The following is a 6,000-nucleotide window of genomic DNA, read 5'->3' as shown; positions in this document are numbered from 1 at the left end:
TGGGAGGGACCATTTATAAAATTACCCCCCAAATATCCTATCTTAATCCCCAGAATTTGTGACTGTGATGAGGTAACCCTCCTGTGATTCTGTGGTACTCTATGGCACATTTCACCTTAAAATTATCCATGTGGGCCTGATCTAATCACATGAGAGTTTCAAAGTGTAGAGCTTTCTCTGGTTGGAAGCAAAAGAGGAAGTCTGAGAGATTGGAAGTATCACGGGAATTTGTCCCACTGTTACTGGCTTGAGGATGGTGGGGAGCATCTGAGACGGGATGGTCTTAAGGAGCTGAGAGGAGCCCTCAGCTGTCAGCCAATAAGAAAATGGGGACTTCAGTCCTATAACTGCATGAAAGTGAATTTGCTAACAACCTGAATGAGACTGAAAGCAGATTCCTACCTAAAGCCTCCAGACAAGAGCTCAGACTGACCAGCACTTTGATTTTGGCCTTGTGAGACCCTAAGCAGAGAACTCATTTGAGCCATTCTGGACTTCTGAACTATAGAACTGTGAGCTGAAAAAATAAATAAATAAAAAAAAAAATTGTGTTTCTTTAAGCCACTACATTTGTGGTAATTTATTACACGTCAGTAGAAATATAATACAGCATCTCTGGCCACATAGTCACTTGATAGTCCCCGGTCAGCAAGATGAGAGTTTCTGTCTCTTCCAGGACCTAGCTATTTTTCATATGGTGTATAATTCTCTGCTGAACACGTCATGGCTTGTTCCAGAACTCAGGTGTGTACATTGTGAGTCTCCTACTGGGGTTGTAATAAGTCCTACGCAGCATCTTTTCCTTCCGTAAACCCCACTAGCCACACAGGGTCTTCTTCATCCCGTGGCTCAAGCAGCAGGGTTACTTGTACCACAGCCCAGAGCTACTTCAGAGTCCTTTCCTAGTCAGTGCCTCATTCAGAGCGGGCAGCCTTCTGTATCACCTGACAGATGGGGCAGAGCAACATCCCAACTGTGAATAAATATGCTGCCTCCAGAACCCAAAAAGGCCAAGCAAATGTTCTGCTTCCGTTTTGGTGATGGATGATACAAGATGTAATAATTTGTCTGTCACCTTGGAGGGGATGTCCTGGCAGGCCCCAGACCACTGGATCCTTATCAATTTACAAATGTGGCAGGCCTCTGAATCTTCTTTTTTTATTTATTAGTTTCAGGTGCACAAAACAATGTAATAGTTAGACATTTATCATTTATATCACTCACACAGTGACAACCCCCCTCCCCCCATCCACTACCCCTCTGACATCGCACACAGCCATTACATTTCCACTGTCTCTGTTCCTAATGCTCTACTTGGCTTCTTGTAACTATATATATATATATATAATTGTAGTTGACATTCATTATTGTTCAACTTCAGCTTCAGGTGTACAGTGCAGTGATCAGGCATCTACATCATCCCTGAGGTGGTCTCCCTAATGAGGCAAGTGTCCATCAGATACCCTACAAAATCTTTACAACATTGTTGATTACATTCCCCAAATTGACTTTTGTATCCCTGTGGCCATCTTGTGGTTACTGACTGTGCTTTCTAATCCCCTCACCTTCCCCCTTATCCCTCAGTTTTTCCTCTATGTCTCTGAGACTATTTCTGATCAGTTCATTCATTTATTCTTTTCTTTAGATTCCACATATAAGTGAGATCATATGGTATTTGTCTTAGTCTGACTTATTTCACTTAACATAATGTTCTCTACGTCCATCCATGTTGTTGCAAATGGTGAGTTTTCCTTCTTCTTTATGGTTGCGAATTACTCCATTGTATAAGTAATCTTTATAAAGTTGAATCTCTTATCATTTAGAGTTTAAGACCTCCAATGTAATTCTTTCTCATCGAGTATTATTAGCACGATGTTATCAAAATAGAGGACTATTGTGATATCCTGTAGGATGTCCAGCTTGTCCAGGGCCCTTTGGGCCCTTTTATAAAAGGTGATGGGAGGGTTAACATAGCTCTGGGCCAAGAGCATAGATGTTTACTGTGGACTGCCTCATATGAATGACACCTACTTTTTTTTAAGTAGGGCGCAGCTCACAGTGGCCCAGGCAGGGATCGAACTGGCAACTTTGGTGTTATTAGCCTCATACTCTAACCAACTGAGCTAACCTGCTACCCCAGGCAACTACTTTTAATAGTCCAAATAGGCTGCAGTGCGCTTAGCCCACACTTCCAGAGGTGGAACTATTAAAGCAGAGATTAATGTGTTAAAAAAGTAGAAAAACAATATCTCCAAACGCTGGTTCTTTGAAAAATGAACAAAATAAACACAAACCACTAGTTAACCTAACAAAGAAAAAAGGAGAAATGCAAAATACACAAAATAAATGACAGGAACAAAATAACCATTGGAAAAGAGGAAATTTAAAAAATAAGACTATTTTGCACAACTCTTTGTGAATAGACTTGAAGACATGGATGAAATCCTTAATTTATTAGAAAAAAAATTTAGCAATTCCATAGTAAATAAAGATAGAAAAGTTAAAAAGAAAAAAAACATAGCAATTCCCATAAGACAGCAGTTCTCAATTTTTTTGGTTTCAGGACATTTTCCCACTTTTAACAGATTTTGAAGATACCCAAAACGCTTTTGTTTATGTGGGTTATATTTATTGATACTTACCATATTAGATTAAATATTAATCTAAAAGTGAGAACATGAAAATATTTATTTATTTGAAAAACCAAACAAATCCATTATATGTTAACACAAATAACATTTATGAAAAATAACTATATTTTCCACACAAAAAATTCAGTGAGAAGAATGTTTTACATTTTTGCAAATCCCTTTAATGTTTGGCTTAACAGAAGACAACTGGATTCTCATGTCTGTTTCTACATTCAATCTTTTACTATATGCTGTTTGGTTTGAAGAATATAAAGAAAATTTAACCTCAAGCAGATATTTAGTTGTAAAGGAGGACTTTGCAGTCACCCTGAAAGGGTTATAGGGACCCCTAGGGGTCCTCAGGCCACTTATTTAGAATCAATTCCAGAGAAGAAACAGAAAAAGCTATAAAAGATCTCTCTCTCTCTCTCTCTCTCTCTCTCTCTCACACACACACACACACACACACACACACACACACACACAGCATTAGGATCACATGAGTTCACAGGGGGATTTTTTCCAATCCTTCAGAGACCAAATAATACTAATGTTAGGGCATAGAAAAAGAAAGAAAACTTCCAAACTCTTTTTATGAAGTAAGTATAAAATTGATACCTAAATGTAATAAATACAAAAAAGACAAAATATATATCTTCCTTACTTATACATATTTATGTAAAAATCTCAAATAAAGTATTAACAAATAGACTCTAAAGACATTAAAAACAGTACATCGTGATTAAGTGGGATTTATAGAGGAACATAAAGATGGTTTGATACTATTATTAATATAGTTCATCACAATAAATTTATGAAAAAATCATATGACTATGTCTATAGATACTGCAAATGCTTTTGACAAAGTTAAATACTTATGCATGGTCAAAACATTAAATAGAAAAATTAATGAATCAGTTCATTTGAATACAATATGTATATATATATAAAATAAATGTATATATTAGGAATGTGTACTTCATTCCCAAAATCAGGATTTTACTTAATAATTAAATGAATGAGCTCAGGCACAAGGCAAGAATGTCCACTACTATCTAATATAATACTGGAGATACTAACCCATGCAACTGGACAAAAGAAAACTATTAGAGACATAAAAATTGAAAATGAAAAAATAAAACTATCTGTATTTATAGACAATATGATATATAGTTGGAAAATTCAAAGGTTTTAATAAAACTAACACAAGCAAAACAATTCTGTAGAATATACATATACATGCAAAATTTCATATAGATAATATATAAATATGCAATTATGTTTATATTTGTAGAAAAAATAACCACTTAAAGGAGATTATGAAAGATAAATCCCTTTTATTATAGAAACAGAAAGCATAAAATATTTAGGAGTAAATTAGCAAATATGTGAACTATGTGGAAATTCTAACATAGTCTGTTAGGGAGTTGTTTACTGAATATTGTGGTGGCAGACATCTAGAAAAGGCGTTCCATAGTCAAAGAAAACAGTAGGTAAGAGGCAAGCTGGGCTCTGCAAGTAGTCACCCATGTAAGTCATTTGGCATCTTAAGGGGTTCCAGGAGTGTGGTGTTGAATCCCAGGAGAGGGTCTATAGGTGCACCTTCTGGCTTGGTTGGTTCTCCATCTGGTTCTAGGTCTCCTGTCCCCCTGGCCTGTGAGGCTGGCAGCTGGTGCCATTGTGGTGATTCACTTGGCTCTGTTCTCTCTTCTAGTATCACTTTTTCTATAGTAAAACTTTTGCTTTGACCTGCTGGAGGGTCAAATGTTTTATTTACTACTACTAAAATTATCAAAACCTCTCTGAGGAACACTAAAACGCTCCCAGACTTGAACAAAGCAAAAGACATCCCTTGTTCTTTGGTGGAACAACTCAGCATCATAAAGATCTAATTCTCCTCAAGTTAATATATAATTTTAACATGATCCTAAGAAAAATACCAGATGTTTTTCTAGAGGAATTGATTCCGGGACTCATATGGAAAAATAAGCATGCAAGAAGAGCTATAAAAAAAGCAAACCAGGAAGTGAGAAGAGACTAGGCTTGTCAAATAATACATGATATTATAAAGGATCTATAATTAATACTGGTAAACGAATGCACAGACTATTAGAATAAAATAGAAAGTCCAGAAATAGACCCAAGTGGATATGAAATTTAGTGTATGATAAAGATAGTATCTCAAATTACTGAGGAAAAGCTGGTTCTTTTAATAAGTGGTGTTGGGGCAACTGGATGGCCATTTGGAGAAAGATAAAATTGGATCCATGCCTCACACTACTGTATACCAGAATAAACTCCAAATGGAGCAGAGGTCTATGTATAAGAAATAAAGTCATATGGGTACTGGATGTAAACAGGATAATTTTAAAAATAATCTCAGTGTTTGGGAACTTTTCTAACTCTGACTCAAAATCTAGATGCAACAAAAAAGATTGATGACTTCTCTACCTAAAAATTAAGCAACATTAGCATGGCAAAAATATAATAAGCAAAATTAAAAGAAAAATAATAAACTAGGTAGAAATATTTGCCTGCTACATCAGAGATAAAGATCTAATTTCCCTAATAGATGAAGAGGACTTAAAATGTGCCCAATATAAAAATGGGCAAAAGAGACAGTTTATTAAAAGTATATACAAGGGGCCGGCCCGGTGGCTCAGGCGGGTGGAGCTCCATGCTCCTAACTCCGAAGGCTGCCGGTTAGATTCCCACATGGGCCAGTGGGCTCTCAACCACAAGGTTGCCGGTTCAACTCCTTGAGTCCCACAAGGGATGGTGGGCTCTGCCCCCTGCAACTAAGATTGAACATGGCACCTTGAGCTGAGCTGCCACTGAGCTCCCAGATGGCTCAGTTGGTTGGAGCGCATCCTCTCAACCTCAAGGTTGCTGGTTTGACTCCCGCAAGGCATGGTGGGCTCTGCCCCCTGCAACTAAGATTGAACAGGGCACCTTGAGCTGAGCTGTCACTGAGCTCCCGGATGGCTCCGTTGGCTGGAGCGCGTCCTCTCAACCACAAGGCTGCCAGTTCGATTCCTGCAAGGGGTGGTGGGCTGCGCCCCCTGCAACTAGCAACGGCAACTGGACCTGGAGCTGAACTGCACCCTCCACAACTAAGACTGAAAGGACAACAACTTGACTTGGAAAAAAGTCCTGGAAGTACACACTGTTCCCCAATAAAGTCCTGTTCCCTTCCCCAATAAAGTCTTTAAAAAAAAAAAAAGTATATACAAGAGTCCTTAAATACATTTTGTGAATGAAAGAAGGAGAAAGTATATCACCCACACACAAACACTCAAGAGAAAGGGGGACAAGGAGGGAAGGAAGCGGGGGAGACAGAGAGAGAGAAGAGGAGGAGAAAGAGAGAAGG

This window comes from Rhinolophus sinicus, linkage group LG07, assembly GCF_036562045.2.
Source record: "Rhinolophus sinicus isolate RSC01 linkage group LG07, ASM3656204v1, whole genome shotgun sequence".
NCBI lineage: Eukaryota > Metazoa > Chordata > Mammalia > Chiroptera > Rhinolophidae > Rhinolophus > Rhinolophus sinicus.
The sequence above is the reverse complement of the archived record's forward strand: the minus strand, read 5'-3'. Positions refer to the sequence as shown.